Source organism: Suncus etruscus, chromosome 7 (genome assembly GCF_024139225.1).
Source record: "Suncus etruscus isolate mSunEtr1 chromosome 7, mSunEtr1.pri.cur, whole genome shotgun sequence".
Taxonomy (NCBI): domain Eukaryota; kingdom Metazoa; phylum Chordata; class Mammalia; order Eulipotyphla; family Soricidae; genus Suncus; species Suncus etruscus.
Genome location: NC_064854.1, coordinates 50,542,605 through 50,559,262, shown reverse-complemented (window position 1 = coordinate 50,559,262; position 16,658 = coordinate 50,542,605). Strand labels below are relative to the sequence as shown.

The window sequence follows — 16,658 nt, the reverse complement described above, 5'->3', positions numbered from 1 at the left end:
TTCCATTGCTGATAGAGTTATGATGAAAAATATACCCTTCATCCACTGTTGGTGGGAAAGTTGTCTAGTTCAACCTCTAAGGAAAACAAAATGAAGATCCATACTCAAAGTAGGAATCAAACTACCAAAAGACCCAGCAATACTAACTTCTTGGAATCTATCCCAAAATACAAAAATATTAACTTAAAAAGATATATGCATACCAATGTTTATCATCATACAAGGTAAGTAAACCACTCAAATTCCCAATTATGAATCGAAAATATATACACAATGCAATACTTATGCAACTCTCAGGAAGAATAAAATCAAGCAATTTGCCTTGATACTGAGGAACTAGAGCAGGGGTCTCAAACTCAATCTGAGGAGGCAAAGTCGGGGTGATCCTTGAGTGCAAAGTCAGTAGTAAGCCTTGGACATTGGGGGGTGTGACCCAAACAACTAAAACAAAACAAAACAAAAAAAGATTCCTCTAGGGCAGGGCCACAAAATGTTGTATGAAGGGCCATTTGTGGCCCGCGGGCCGCGAGTTTGAGACCCCTGAACTAGAGGTTATCTTGCTGAGTTATCTTGCTGAGTGAAGTGAGTCAGAAAAGAGATGAATATAGAATAATCTCTCACATATGGGGGACTGAAAGATACACAGCAAGGTAGCAACAAAGGTCCAAAGGCACATAACAGAAGAACTGATCCACAAAATAGAGTTGGAATGAGGGTGTGGCTGAAAGAAAGGGGCATTGAAGTCCTTGGGGGAGTGAGATGGGTACAGTGGTGATGGCTATAGGGTTGAATAGAACAATTATAAAATTAAATACAACTCCCCTCCATCAGATCCAAAAACTAATCAACTAAATCATGCCAAATAGGACCATTCTATAGTAAAGGAACCCTTTCATGTCTAGTAGTTCTAAGCATTAGCTTATATTTTAGCTCATCTTTTTTTTTTTGATTTTTGGTTTTGGGGCCACACTCAGTGTCGCTCAGGGGTTACTCCTGGCTATGCATTCAGAAATTGCTCCCAGCTCGGGGGACCATATGGGATGTCAGGGGATTGAACATCGGTCTATCCTGGGTCAGCCATGTGTGCAAGGCAAACACCCTACCGCAGCTTTTTCTTTTCTTCTTCTTTTTTTTTTTGATTTTAGCTTATCTTAATTTTCACCCTACCCAGGAAGATCTATTTATTGTCTGCATTTGTAGTGAAGGAAACTGAAATAAGGTGAAATAACTTGCACTCAGAAAATATGGTTATTATCAATAGAGTTATTGTAATTACCAATTTCATGTTCATCTGATGTTCAGGGCTGGACCCTTTTGCAAAGCAGAGGTCATGGGTTGGTCTGCCTCTATATATATAAATAATTTTCTTCTGTTACCATTTTTCCTCCTTTTCTTCATTGCCATTGCTGCCTCAATGACTAGGAGTCACAAGAACTACTTGTGGTACTTGCAAACTTAGCTGTTATGCTCACTAAGGGTCACATTGCTTTAGTTGAGGTGTTGACACATATTTTGATAGTGGTGCTCACTAGAGGTTACAGTGGTGTACACAATGCATGTGCACAAGGGCTATAGTTCCTGGCAATGGTGTTTGCACAATTTTTAGTTGAAGTACTTTCCAGGAATGTACCCCTTTTAAGTTGTGGTCTAGCTGGGAACTACTAGGCATAAAAGTAGAATTCTCAAGTCCTTCTCTGTGGCATTGGGACTCAAATTCAGAGACTTATGTTTACAAAATAGGCATTGTATGTCACTGAGAAATTCCTTCCACCTTCTCCCATGCTATTCATATTGTAACCCACAATACACAAATGTCACTCAGGAGTGCCACTTAATATCCTAGAACAGACAGAAGGCCAGCACCAGATGGTTGGGTGTGCTCAATGCTGTCCAAGTAATTAGATTAATCTTCCCTTATAAAGGGGGATGAAAAACAAAGCTCTGAGTGGGAACATGCCATGTGAAAGAAATAACCAGCACCTTCATGCCATTTTCCTTTACTTAATTACATAGAGAAATGAATTCTGCTGCAATTTCCTAATCCAGATACCAAATCAGTGTCATAAGAAGAGGGACAAAACTATCTTTCTGTGCTGCAGTCCCAGGGCAATAACTAGGCCAAATTCATACTCTAAAAAGTGACATCCCAAATGGCTGGGTATCTAGAGTAAATTTACAGCCATCATGCACCTTCTTGAATAGAATCACAATTTATACATTACACTATCACTGTATCTTATCCTCACAATGAACCACTGAAATATCAAATACCTTGCCTGCTATAGATAAAGAATACAAATGCAAAATTCACTTAACCTTCATAAAATTAGAACCAAAAATAACACCAAACTTCCTGTTCTGAGATGCAGTATGTGTTCTCAACTGGTTACTTGTGCACACTCAATCACAGTGCTCACAGTACACACAGGGCTAGTAGAGTTCATTCCTTGGCAGATCTCACCCGCTTCCCCTTTGGGTATTCTTGGAAGAAGTACAACTATTCCTGTGACTGGCATCATTTAAGCAATGCAGTTCTAATCTCTTCTGGTACTGGTGAGGATGTACCACATTTGCAGTGGGTTGCCATGTCTCCGGTATGTTCAATCTCAGCATCTGTGCTGAGATGAGCACTAAACTCCTGCCATAGCTTTGCACTCAAATCTGAGCAGAGCTTGGCAGCCCTAGCACACTGCCTGCAGATGGACTCTGCTGTAAAGTATTAGCTGAGCATAATGCAGGAGGGGCACCACACTCACACCAGATTAGCAATACCTTCACTATTAACAAATTCCTTGTTATGTGACCACAGCAGTCCTTTTGTGCAACTCTAAATTCCAGCTACCCTTCAAACTTAGAACACCCAATGTCACTTCAAGGACTTTCTCTTCTTTTCCTGGTCCACTAAGCCTGGCACCCAAGTGAAGTGAGAATTTCCCTATATAACTTAAGCAATGAGAGCACATTCTTTTTCTAATGTCTACAAAGCCTACTGTAGCAGTAGTTTTTTTTTTTAAATAAAATTCTCTTAATGTTTTTATCTTTTTTTTTTAAATCACTACTTCCTCTGGGTTCTCAAGCACTCTGTATCTTTCTCACTGACTTAGTTTTGGTGGTCTATCATTACTTTTTAAGAGCATTAACTGCTGTGCTGCAGAATTCTTCCTCTACTTTACTTTGCTGTACATGATTCAGAAATGCTTGTGGTCATTCAGTGCATTATCCTGCAGAATTACTCTCAGATTTAAAAATGCCAAAAGGACATCTAGACCCCAGACTCTATGTGTTTCTACAGGCAGGAAAAACTGCTTAGCAGTCAGCTTCCTTTCTACTAAAAATTTGATCCTCTTTCCCCTCACAATCCCACTTCATCATCTGACCTGCAGCAGAGCAGCAGTTGGGCATGCACACACTGGCAGTCAGTGAGATGAGCTGAGGTTAAAAGGTCTTCCCTAGGGATCAGAGACCATTGGAGAACATGTTGTATTCTGTCTTGTCCTTTATTCTAATTCTGAATCTAAACCAAACTGGTTCCTTAATAAGTAATTGAATCAAGGTCAAGAGAAAAATGTACTTTAGTTCAGAAAGGCTAACTTACTCCTCTCTCAGAAAATGAATTCTGGCAATTAAATTATAAATAAGGTCATTTCAAAACATAGGTGCCTTCAAAAACACATTATTAGTCCTAGAGAGTCCCCCTAGAGAGGGATCGTCTACTTTATCCAACTACCTTTTTTTTTTACAAAAGTAAATATAAAAGACAGGCACTCACACTTTTTATGGAGTAATATTTGGTAACTTATATCAGATATTATGAAGATTTCCTCTTCAACAATTATATCCCATACAAATGGTCCAAAATGAACAGATCTTTGATGCTATTACTTTATTTTCATTTATTTTTTCTTTCCTTTTCTTTTCTCTCATTTACTTTAGTTTTGAGACTTTCCTGGGGTCCTAGCAGTCTTGAGAAAATGGACTATATGTGGTTCCAGGGATGGAAGAGCTGAAACCAAATCAGCTGTATGCAAGGCAAGTGCTTCAACCTGTACAATCTCTCTGGCCCCATTGTAAATTACTTTGAACAGTAAGAATGAGGATGTAATAATTGAAAAAATATATATAGTTTAACATTTAACATTGTTGTTAAATGTTATTAAATGGAATCTTAGTCAGAACTTGTAAAAAATTTCTTTGCATCAGGCAGGGAAGTAAAAATAATAATAAGTAAGGATTAATTTAATTTTTTCCAGTCACATAATATGTGTAGGCCTGGTTCTTTAAATCATTGTTCAAAATTCTTCCTTAAAAGGACTGGCAATTTCCAGTCCCTGTAGGAAGAAATCCTGTAATTTCCAAACATCTGTTTCTCAATTCAAAGTCAAAATCCCATAGCCAGAAGATACTGTGATTCAGCAAAAAAAAGAACAGAGTGAACTATGGAAGAATCTCCAACCCAATCCTGAAATATGTGCTGTGCAGTAGACAGAAACTGAAGTCTAAGACTGAGATCTCTAATAAAACAAAATAAAAGGGGATGTGAAGCAAGCAAGCAAGTTACTCTAATATGATACACAAGGTCAATGGGGAAAAAATAAAAACAATTTTCACTGCCATTTTGCAAAGAGCATCACTGACTTAGATGACTAAAAATATAGTTGCTCAATAATAGCCCTTTAACCAGGCTCCTTGATGTAGCCCAGAGAAGTGAAAGCCGTGACACCTGGGACAGCAGGCACTGCACCAACAAAACTATTTCCAGAAACTGCTATTTAGAGCAATGGTCAAGCACTAGAAGAAAACGGGAGGTGAAAAAAGAAACTGATATTTAACCTAGCACTTCTGGGTACAGATAACTGTGTTAAAAATTTAAAGGCATTACTTCTATAATCATAAGAACAGTCATGTTATAGAGAAGGAAACTGGGATAAAAAGAGAATTATGTATTATGAAAGAGACAAATACTCTGCCTTTATCACCTGTGTAACCTGTGATAAATCACCTCTACCCACTCAGTAACTGTTCATTTGTAAAATGTGACAATAAGACTACTCCCCATATATATGAAATTGAATTGAGGGCACATATAACAATTTTCTAGAGGCAGAAATAAGAGGGATTATAATTTGCCTGGGACCCCAACTTATGTGCTAGAGGTGTGATAAAATACAAAGTCTATCTTATTCCGTACACTATGCTGGCTCAAGTTTCCAAAACACACATGACTGAAAACTCTCCCTCCACCACTAACTAGTTCACAGTCAAAACTTACATTTTCACAAACCCAATGCAAAGCTATAATATTTTATCAAGAGTTCCAACATCATATTCAATAATAATGTTTGTATATTATTATATTTATTACAGGCCCCACTCATTGAATGGTTATAATATGTGCTCTAATTTTTCCCAGTTGTCATCTGTTTTCCCACCCAATTCCCAAAAAGCATTTCCCCAAAGAAATAAAAAACATTCTCTCTATAAAACAAAAGAATATTAAAGATTTCATTGTACTCAAAAGTATTTTGCCTACAATGAGCAAGTATGCATTCTTATGAATACATTCACAAGTATGTATAAATGAGCAATTATGTACCTCTCCAAAATTCCAAATTCTAACAACCCCAGCACTTTAAAGTCTGGAGTCTCTGGAAATTCTTACCATATTCAAACATAGATTGTGGAACCAGGCAATGAGTTAATAAATCAATCCCATGAATTTGGAGAACCTTTATTACAAAAGGCCACTTGCCATCATCAGAATGGCCTGTTCAGTCCTGTCCAAATGTCCACAGCTGTGATATGATTGTCCAGAGTTGAAGGATGCGGCCACACCATTGAAAAAAAAGCAAAGAAAAGCTTTATTCCATCAATCAAAAAGCTACAAACTGACTGAACAGGGGCACCTCCCAAAGGAGGTGACCCCAACCAGGGTCACAATCGAGGTTATGAAATAGGAAGGGCTAGAAACAGTAAGTCTTGACCTTTAAGTTGATTGACTATTGTCTTGGGTGTTTCTAGGGTGTTTCATCATGTCCTTTTAGGGCTAGATATTTAGGATGGTATATTGTGGTTTATAGGGTTTTGGGTCTGCGTCATTATTATTGGGATAGATTAGCTCTTACATAGAACTTAGCCTTATTAGCCTTAAATGGAAACTTAACTTTAGGTTGACAAAATGGAGACCTTTCTGCTCCAGGTTTCACAACTCCAAGTTACATATGATGCATACCTTCTATTTCTACTACTATGAAAAAACAGCTCTAGTGAAATTATCAGAATTACAACATTAAGACTTCTAGCCCTTTGGGTATGCAATTAAAAATTAAGTACCTCAAAATTCCCAACAAAGAGAAACATCAGTAGTATTAACACACCTGGGCATGATAACTTTGTTATTAAAATTTTTTTCTTGAAGGGCATCTTGGTTGTTTCCAGTGTCTTGCTATGGTAAATAGTGCTGCAATGAATATAGATGTAAGGAAGGGATTTTTGTATTGAATTTTTGTGTTCCTAGGTTATATTCCTAGGAGTGGTATAATTGGATCATATGGGAGCTCAATTTCCAGTTTTTGGAGGAATCTCCATATCGCTTTCCATAAAGGTTGGACTAGACAGCATTCCCACGAGCAGTGAAAGAGAGTTCCTTTCTCTCCATCCACACCCCCCACAGCACTGCTTGTTTTCCTTCTTTGTTATGTGTGCCAATTTCAGTGGTGTGAGATGGTATCTCATAGTTGTTTTGATTTGCACCTCCTGCAGATTAGTGATATGGAGCATCTTTTCATGTGCCTTTTGGCCATTTGCATTTCTTTTACAAAGTGTCTGTTCACTTCTTCTCCCCATTTTTTGATGGGATTAGATGATTTTTTTTCTTGTAAAGTTCTGTCAGTACCTTGTATATTTCTCCCCCCCCCCCCAGTGGGTGGCTTTGGTATTCTGAGCACTATCTCCTTTGAGGTGCAGAAGCTTCTCAGCTTAACATAGTCCCATCTGTTTAACTCTGCTTCCACTTGTTTTTTTTTTTTTTTTTTATTGTGACCAAAGTGCATTACAAATCTTTCACTGCATCATTTATGGTACATAGTGACAATGAATGAGGTGCATTCCCACCACCAGTGCTGTCCTCCCTCCACCCCTGTTCCCAGTATGCATCCCACATCTCCCTTCTCTACCCCCAGTATGCTAGTGCAACTGGTCTCCACTTTACAGCTTGTTGTAGATTGAGCATCTATTCCATCGTCATTGGAGATAAAAAGGATAAGAAAAAGGGGAGAAAAAAATTTGGTGACAACTACCAAAAAAGAAGGAAGAGAGAGAAAAAAAGGAAAGAAAAATAAAAGAAAAAAAAATGGACCCGGCAAAAAAAAAAATCTCTAAATAATAACCACAAGAATGAAAAAGAAAGAGAAAAGTGGAATCTCTAAATAATAACCACAAGAGTGAAAAAGAAAGAGAAAAGTGGAAAAAAATAAGAAAAATAAAGTAAAAAACTAACAAATCAAAACAAAACAAGAAAAAGTATTTGTGCTGGAGTGGTAGGGTTTGGCGTTCCCCCCACTTTTTTTTTTTCTTTTGCATAGGCACAGTAAGCATTGGGGAAGAAAGAGAATTCCCATGGCGAGATTCAGGGTTTCTCCATCCTTGAAGCATACCATCATGATTCAAATCCTGGCATCCCTTATGGTCCCCTGAGCAATTTCTGCCAGGAGCAATTTCTTTTTTTTTTTTTTTTTTTTTTTTTGGTTTTTGGGCCACACCCGGTAACGCTCAGGGGTTACTCCTGGCTATGCGCTCAGAAGTTGCTCCTGGCTTCTTGGGGGACCATATGGGACGCCGGGGGATCGAACCGCGGTCCGTCCTAGGCTAGCGCAGGCAAGGCAGGCACCTTACCTCCAGCGCCACCGCCCGGCCCCACCAGGAGCAATTTCTAAGCATAGAGCCAGGAGTAACCACTGAGCACTGCCGGTTGTGATCCCAAAATCAAACACACACACACACACACACACACACACACACACACACACACACACACACACACACACACACACACACACACTCCACAGCCCTTATCTCTGGGACTCCTGGGGACTCCTGAGAACTTCTGGTGTTCAATACCTCTGCAGTTATAGAAGCTGGGCTTCTTATTCCCTGAGCATTACAGTTCTAACACTCGAAGTGAAACTTCAAGAATTGAAAATATTCGTGCTCGCTTCGGCAGCACATATACTAAAATTGGAACGATACAGAGAAGATTAGCATGGCCCCTGCACAAGGATGACACGCAAATTCATGAAGCGTTCCATATTTAAAAAAAAAAAAGAATTGAAAATATTCAAGTCTTAAAAAATGCCATACTGACACCATAATACAAAAAGAATACTGAGAAAAATCTAGTAGATGCTTATTTAACCTATAAAATTTAGCTTTCTGCTAACTGGTCAATAGCAATTCAATTCCTGTATACTGAGAATTCATATGTAATTTGAATAGTGAAAAAATACTCTGCAAGAAGTTGAGATAATAGTTTAAGACTAACCAACATAGGACCAGAGCAATAGTATAGTGCATAGGGCTCTTGACTTACATGTGGCCAGTCAGGTTCAATGCCTGGCATCCCCTGTGGTCCCCCAAGCACTACAAGGAGTGACACCTGAGCAAAGAGCTTGAGGTAACCCTGAGCATCACTGAGCTTGACCCCCCCAAAAATTAAAAGATTAACCAAACATTACTTGCACCACTGACCTCATGAGAAAACTACTGCTTATACCTATAGCTGCCAAAGTCTGTGCCACACTGATCCTCCACTTTCCAATAAAAATGACCAAAAAATGGCTCCAGAGCAATTGTACAGTGGATAAGGTGCTTGCCTTGTACACAGCTGACCCAGTTTTTATCCTCAGTATCCCAGGTGCAATTCCTAAGTGCATAGCCAGGAATAACTCCTGAGCATCACCAGGTGTGACCTCAAAACAAAACAAATCAAAACAAAAGACCATGATATTATAACAGGTATGAACATCACTCAACACAAAGTTGAACTTTGCTTCTCCAAACCTTGTACTGTGCTCCTCTTGAACCCCTCTTATCAACTCATCCACAGTTCTAGTATTTGCTCTATTTACCATGAGTGATAAGTGAAATCAACCCAGATTTAAGAACTAGTCTGCTGGGGATAGCACAACTGTAGGGTGTTTGCCTTGCAAGCTGCCGACCTGGAATGAGCCCGGGTTCTATCCCAGCATCTCAAATAGTCCCCAGAGCCTGGCAGGAGTAATTTCTGAATGCATGGTCCCCCGAGTCTGCCAGGAGTGATTTCTAAATGCAGAGCCAGGAGTAAACCCTGAGTCCACCAGGTGGGCCCAAAGACAAAAAAAAAAAAAAAAAAAAAACAAAAACCCAAAACTACTCTGCTCAATTACTCAGTTGTATTTGCTGGTGGGCTTCAATAAGGGTGAGAGCAAACAACATGTCTAAGTTTGGATGATTACTCAGATTGCAGACACAGTATTCAAATCAATGGGGGTATTTCCAAACTGCTCTTGCCAACTTCAAAGAGTTCTATTTTTCCCTGCAGCTCAGAAAGAAGCTGAGTAATCAAGTGTGGGTTGAGGAGATCCGTGCCAGTTTGTCTATCTCCATTTCATACTGACTGGTCACAGTGTACAGCACCTGGGTACTTGGTCAAGGACTTGGCCAATAATTTGCCTGTATATGAGAAAGCTGAGTTAGATGTGAGCAATTGGCAGTATGTCAAAAAAACTAACAGGAGAAAGCAAAGAGAGGTTGATTATAGCAGCTCAGCAGAGCCCTGAGTCACTCTCTTACACAGCCATCACACATTTGGAAATTGCATATGGTTGGATTTCTTTCAAAGGTTGTCTACCTAATTTTCTCTTTTAGTTAAAAATAAATTTCTCTCTTCTTTCTCACATGGATATAATGGGAACCTTACAGAGAAATCCTCAAATAGCATGATTATGAAAGTTGCATACCACCACACACACACACATACACACACACACAGACACACACACATGCCACACTACGGTAACAACTCATGTATGGTTTTCTATCAAGGAACAGCATAATATTCCATGCAAATATAGCCCTCTCCTTTTCTTATGGGCTTTATCAATACCTTATGGGCTATATTACAACTTTGACAAGTCTCCTTGGACTAGAAATTTCCACTATCTGTGTGATGCTGTGAAAACTTAGAATGGTATCTGTTAATCAACAAAGATGGCTCCTGTAGAATTTTTTTAATACAATTAGGAGACTGCTTTTCTTCTGAGAGAAATAAACTCCATCTTTACTATTTCTAACCATAATTAAATAAAATAGGCTTTACAACTATTAAGGATCTCCCACATGCTTGGCACTAATCTTTGAAGAGGCAACATACAGCAATGAAGCTATAAATTACAGGCATATCTTACACTCTGTCCCAGAGAAAGGGGGAAGGTGTTACAGAGAGTGAAAGACAATCTTCCTTTTGGGAATTTTCTCATTTAATGATGATAAAAAAAAAAAGAGATAAAAGAGTTTTGTTTGTTTTGCAGGCAATGGCAGAATTGATGCTTACCAAGCCTGTGAAGTTTCAGTATCTGTATATCAAACCCAATGACAGTCTAGCTTCCCTTTTTTTTTCCTCTCTTAAAGTGCCATAATGAACTTCCATGGGCTTCATAGAAAAGAGCTGTTGCTCTCCAGGCCTCAGCACAAATCTTGTCTGGAATAAAAGCCCAGAGGTGCCAGCAGACTAGAAAACGTGTAAGGGAGATAATTTCTGATTCTTGCCAAATGAGAAGAACTTTCCTAATCACTGGGAGGAAAGAGGCTGTGAATGATGTACATGTTCACCACTGGCATTTCAGTTTTATACATCAATAAAGGAATACAGAGGATTATAAAGTTTACTGTTTCATAGGCCTCTTCAGCCCCACACACACATACACACGCGCACACACACACGCGCATACACACACACACACACACACAAACCTCAATCATACTTTTAATCATTTTAACATTTTTAAAAAGCTAGGTCTGGGTATATAGCTCAGTGGCAGAGTACATGTTTTGCTTTTATGAGGCCCAGACCACCCTCCAAATAAAAAATATTTTAAGTAGAAACAATTTAATCTTAATCAAAGATAGTTAAGAAGCTACCCCTCCCCAAACCCTTATAGTCTTTCTGTCACTGTAGACAAATGTCAACATCACTGTAGACCAGTAGTGGCTTGAAAATGGGTACTTGAAACAGTCTTTCTCTTACTCCTCTGAGTGGTATTCTGAACACTATGGTTAGCCTCTGAAGAGAGCTGTTCAATGACATCAGATTCTGCACTGAAAACTTCATCTTTCTGGACCTGCACTTTCATCTTTAGTATAAAAACTTTCTTCTCTTCAATGAATGTTCAACCTGCAACTCCAGGTCACTACTAGCTTCTCTTCCTCTCAGTAGCACCTAAACTGTAAGCATTTCCCACCTGTTCTCTCACCCTAAGAACACATGGTGTTCAACTGATAACTACTTCCAACAGAAAGGAAATCGCTTTTGCATCCTGCCTACTCTCTCATGCTGTCTAAAAGCTTGAGCAGAGAGAAGTTAATTACTATTTATAACACTTAAGATCAACACCCAAGAAAAGTCTACAAATAGTTGATGATAGTTGCAAGACATAACTAAGAAATGAGAAAAGACTTTAGCCTTCATTTCGGGAACTCTATCCAGTTGGCCTCAGTGCTTCCTGGCCCTCTATACACTATACTTGAACGAGGAGATGTGCAGAGAGCTGAGCGTCATTAAGGGGCTGTGTCAACACCGAGGATAAAGTCCCCAGTGATGTTATCATTTTCACAGAATATCTATGTCCTGCCTCTGTTCCAGATGGGGTTTCTGGGTGAGAGGGTTTGGCAGTTAGTGCCTCTAAGAGGGAGTAGAAGTCTGGCAAAGACTGAAGTCAGACTATAAAGACAGATGGCTTTGATAATAGGCAGGCATCTGAACCAATATGAAAGCCTCAAATGTCATTAAATTCCAGGGTGCTCTTTCTCCTTCCAAAGCTCAGTTAAAGAGCATCTAGGGTGGTGTCGTTCACTTACTCACAGGAGGCCTGGAAGGCAATCGCTTTCAAACTTTGATTCTGTTTTTTTTTTTTTATGTTTTGGTTAATCCTACTTTGAAAGCTCCCTAAAAATAGGTTCTTCAGAGCTTACTGTAAATGTTCCAAAGGTCATGGTTCACCATTAAAGTGGGTCCACATAGCACTTCATGTGCCAAGGAGCCTAAAAGGCACTCAGTAGTTTTTGTTCCTGACTACAATTACATAATAATCAAGCTAGAGGGGCCGGTGAGGTGGCGCTAGAGGTAAGGTGTTTGCCTTGCAAGAGCTAGCCAAGGAAAGGACCATGGTTCGATCCCCCGGTGTCCTATATGGTCCCCCCAAGCCAGGGGCAATTTCTGAGCACGTAGCCAGGAATAACCCCTGAGCATCAAACAGGTGTGGCCCGAAAAACCAAAAAAAAAATATCAAGCTAGATATCTCATACATATAAATAACCCCACAAAGTCCTGGTTGTTCCTCATTATATTGCTCTACATCCATCTCTGCTTCTCTCTACAAGTTCTTTACTCTCCATGCTCCTAACCTCATCAGGTGTTACGTTCAGGGGCTTGCAAGACTTTTTCTGAAATAGGTGCTGTTCTGAAATAGGTGCTGTGACTTCATAACCAAGGCATGTATCAGACCACTCTCCTCTACTTAGCTTGAGCTAGAAACCTTCCACAATCCTCCAAGATGAATGCTGAGGACAATATACAGGAGGAATATAACTCTGGGCCTCAGGATTGCAAAACCCAAATGTTATCACAGTCACCAACACATTATAGATGGCTCCATCCTTTAAACCAGAAGAGAACCTACTCAGGGACTGCTGGAGGGTAAAATGATTCATGTAAAAGGTAGTTGATGAATCTGAGCTAAGTATATTTGCAAGTAAGCTTAAAACTTCACACACTTTAGGCCAGTTCTAGGGCTTGAGAGTCATAGGCTGCCTACTATGAATAAAGTTGAGGAATGTGGGGGCAGAGATAGCTGAGCACACTAGTGTCACAGGGGTAGCAGTTTCTTTTTTTTTTTTTATAAATTATCTTTATTTAAACACCGTGATTACAAATATAATTGTATTTGTATGATTACAGTCATGTAAAGAACACCCCCCTTCACCAGTGCAGGATTCCCACCACCAATTTCCCAGATCTATCTACTCCCCACCCCACCCACATCTGTACTCGAGACAGGCTTTCTTTTTCCCTCATTCATTCACATTGTTATGATAGTTTTCAGTGTAGTTATTTCTCTAACTGCACTTATCACTCTATGTGGTGAGCTTCATGTCATGAGCTGCACCTACATGGGAAGATGGGGGGAAACAAGGGTTGGGACTGAGGCAGTAAAATATTAGAAATGAGATTTGTAGGGCAGTATCAAGGTCACAATACAAGATGAATGTTATGGATATATAAATAATATGCATACAATACTATCAATAGGAAAACAAGGAGAAAAAAATTCCAGTGACTGTCCCAACATAAACCAGTACTAAAACGGCCCGCCCTCCTCCCAAAGCACATTTCCATTAGTGTAGGGAGAGGTAGGGGGGAAGCCTGAGGACCACTAAGAGTCCACCTGAACCCACTTCTGGCCATCTGAGCTGGCACCCAGGGAAGGCCTGGAGTCAGGGGAAAAAGACAAGGACGGCTGGGGGCCTGCCAAGCCTCCCAGCACTCCCCAGGTCAGGGAGAAGGGCTCCGGTATGGGGCCTCCCCAAACCCCATACCTGGCAAGAGCCGGTCTCCAGAATCAAAGAGAAAACCGGAGGCCAGATATCTGCCCGCCCTCCTCCCCATGCACCTAGGGGTAGCAGTTTCATTTGGGCTAATGTCAAACTTCAGCTCTTTGTGAATCAATTTCAGATAAGGATCATTTTTCTTCTTTTTACTGTGGACAAACAGTCCCCAGGTTCTTTTTAAAGAAACAGGATTAAACTAAAGTGAGGTGTATAGACAAGTACACACAGATTTTTGAAAAAGCATTTTTTGGATACTCATAGAAACATTCATCTAGCCACTGGGGATAAAATTTCCACAGTGTCTCACCTCAGGAATCCTGTACAGGTGGGGGAGTCTGATTTGTTAGGTAAAACTACTACTGATTAGATTTTGCAAACCTCAGCAGTTCACATTGACAATTGGAGACTGTTTCTCTAACCATGTAATCGGAAGTCAAAATTCCCCTATAACACTCAAGGAAAAAAATAAAAGTGTCAACATTTTAAGTATTAAAGCATAAAAATATGTAAATGTAAGTTTAGCTCTACTCCTTCAAATTCTTAGTTTCCAACATTATAGGCAATTTGTTAGTTTTGGGGAAACACCCAGCTGTGCTCAGTGACTACTTCTGACTCTGCATTCAGAGATCAAATCTGGTGGAACTCAGGAACAATATGGGGTGCTAAGAATCAAATCTGGTCGGGCCCGGAGAGACAGCACAGCGGCGTTTGCCTTGCAAGCAGCCGATCCAGGACCAAGGGTGGTTGGTTCGAATCCCGGTGTCCCATATGGTCCCCCGTGCCTGCCAGGAGCTATTTCTGAGCAGACAGCCAGGAGTAACCCCTGAGCACCGCGGGGTGTGGCCCAAAAACCAAAAACCAAAAAAAAAAAAAAAAAGAATCAAATCTGGAGTTGGCCAAGTGCTAGACTAACTCTTTATAAGTGACATTTTAATAAGGGAATAAAATAATTGGTTTTGGTTTTTGGGTTCCACACTCAGGGATTATTCCAGGCAGATCTGAGGTACCTATATAGGGTATTGAGGACTGAATTTAGGTTGGCTACATGCCATGGAAGAGCTCTACCCACTGTTCTATTTCTCCAGCCATCAAATTTAAAGAAATTTAAAGAAAATTAAATCTAAGCAATAGAAGGAACTTAAAAATCTTTATCAAATTCATTCCTAAGGACAATGATATAAAGATGTTACCACCATACAAACAGCTTTATTTTGGGGTATTGGTTTTTTTAAATATCCTCCAAAAACATGGCTATATGGCTATGCCAAAAGCTATGACTTGAGATTGTGCACTCTCTGAAGGTATGTTATAGCTAATAAGCAGAAAGAAGACCTTATCAGTACTCCCAAAGTATTGTACAGATTTAAAGTAATCCCTAAGGGCTGGGACTTTATTCCCACCAGCAGTGAATAAAAGTCCTTTCTCCACATTTCCGTGCTAGCACTGAGTGTTCTTGGTGTGTGTGTGTGTGTGTGTGTGTGTGTGTGTGTGTGTGTGTGTGTGTGTGTGTGATATGTACCAGTGTCTGTGGCATGACATGGTACCTTATTGTTGTTTTGATTTGCATCTCCCTGATGATTAGTGATATGGAGCATTTTTATGTGCCTTTTGGCAATTTATATTTCTTCTTTGAGATATTGTTCATTTGTTACCCCCAGTTTTTTAAGGAGTTAGATGTTTTTTTTCTTGTAAAGTTCTGTCAGTACCATGTATAACTTTGGTATTATCTGTTATCTGATCGGTATTGGGTGAATAGCTTCTCCCATTCTGTGGGTGGATTTTGTATCCTAGGCATTATTTCCTTTGAGGTACAGAAGCTTCTCAGCTTAATATTTTCCCATTATTCCCATCTGTTTACCTCTGCTTCGACTTGTTTGGAGGGTGCTGCTTAATCCTTGCAGGTGCCTTTAGTCTCAATGTCTTGTAGTATTTTACCTACGGGTCTGATATCAAGGTCTTTAATCCATTTGCATTTGACCTTTGTGCAGGGTATTAGATGGAGATCTGAATTCATTTTTTTTTTTTTGCAAATGGCTGACTAATTGTTCCAGCACCACTTGTTGAAGAGGCTTTCCTTGCTCCATTCTGCATTTCTTGCCCCTTTATCAAAGATTAATTAATTATATATCTGGGGAACATTCTCTGTATACTAGTCTATTCCACTAATCTGAGGTTCTGTCTTTATTCCAATACCATGCTGTTTTAATGACTATAGCTTTGTAATACAGTTTAAAGTTGGGGAAAATGATGCCTCCCATATTCCTTTTCCCAAGGGTTACTCTAGGTATTCGCAGGTATTTATTGTTCCAGATGAATTTCAGAAGTGTCTGATCCACTTATTTAAAGAATTTCATGGGTATTTCTTAAGAGATTGCATTAAATCTATACAGTGCCTTGTGAAGTATTGCCATTTTAATGATGTTAATCCTCCCAATCCATGAGCAGGGCATGTGTTTCCATTTCCTTATGTCCTCTTTTATTTATTGAAGCAGAATTTTGTAGTTTTCTTTGTATAGTTCCTTCAGATCTTTAGTTAAGTTGACTCCAAGATACTTGAGTTTGTGGGACACTAATGTGAATGGGATTTTTTTGATGTCTATTTCTTCTCTATCATTATTGGTGTATAAGAAGGCCATTGATTTTTGCATGTAGCCTGCCATTTGCTATATGAATCTATTGTTTCTAGAAGCTATTTAGTAGAATATTTAGGGTTTTCTAAATATAGTATCATGTCATCTGCAAAGAGTGAGAGCTTGACTTCTTACTTTCCTATCTCAATGCCCTTGATATCTTTTACTTGC

At 39.5% G+C, this 16,658-nt stretch overlaps 1 protein-coding gene and 1 non-coding gene across 2 annotated transcripts in view; one reads left to right on the top strand and one right to left on the bottom strand.

Annotated features, from left to right (window-relative positions):
• Positions 1-16,658, bottom strand: part of PGBD5 (piggyBac transposable element derived 5) — a 140,033-nt gene that overhangs the window by 111,502 nt on the left and 11,873 nt on the right. The gene's annotated exons all lie outside the window — the stretch shown is intronic.
• LOC126015029 (U6 spliceosomal RNA) lies at positions 8,203-8,309 on the top strand. Its single transcript, XR_007497936.1, has one exon. It is a non-coding gene; the product is annotated as a U6 spliceosomal RNA (small nuclear RNA).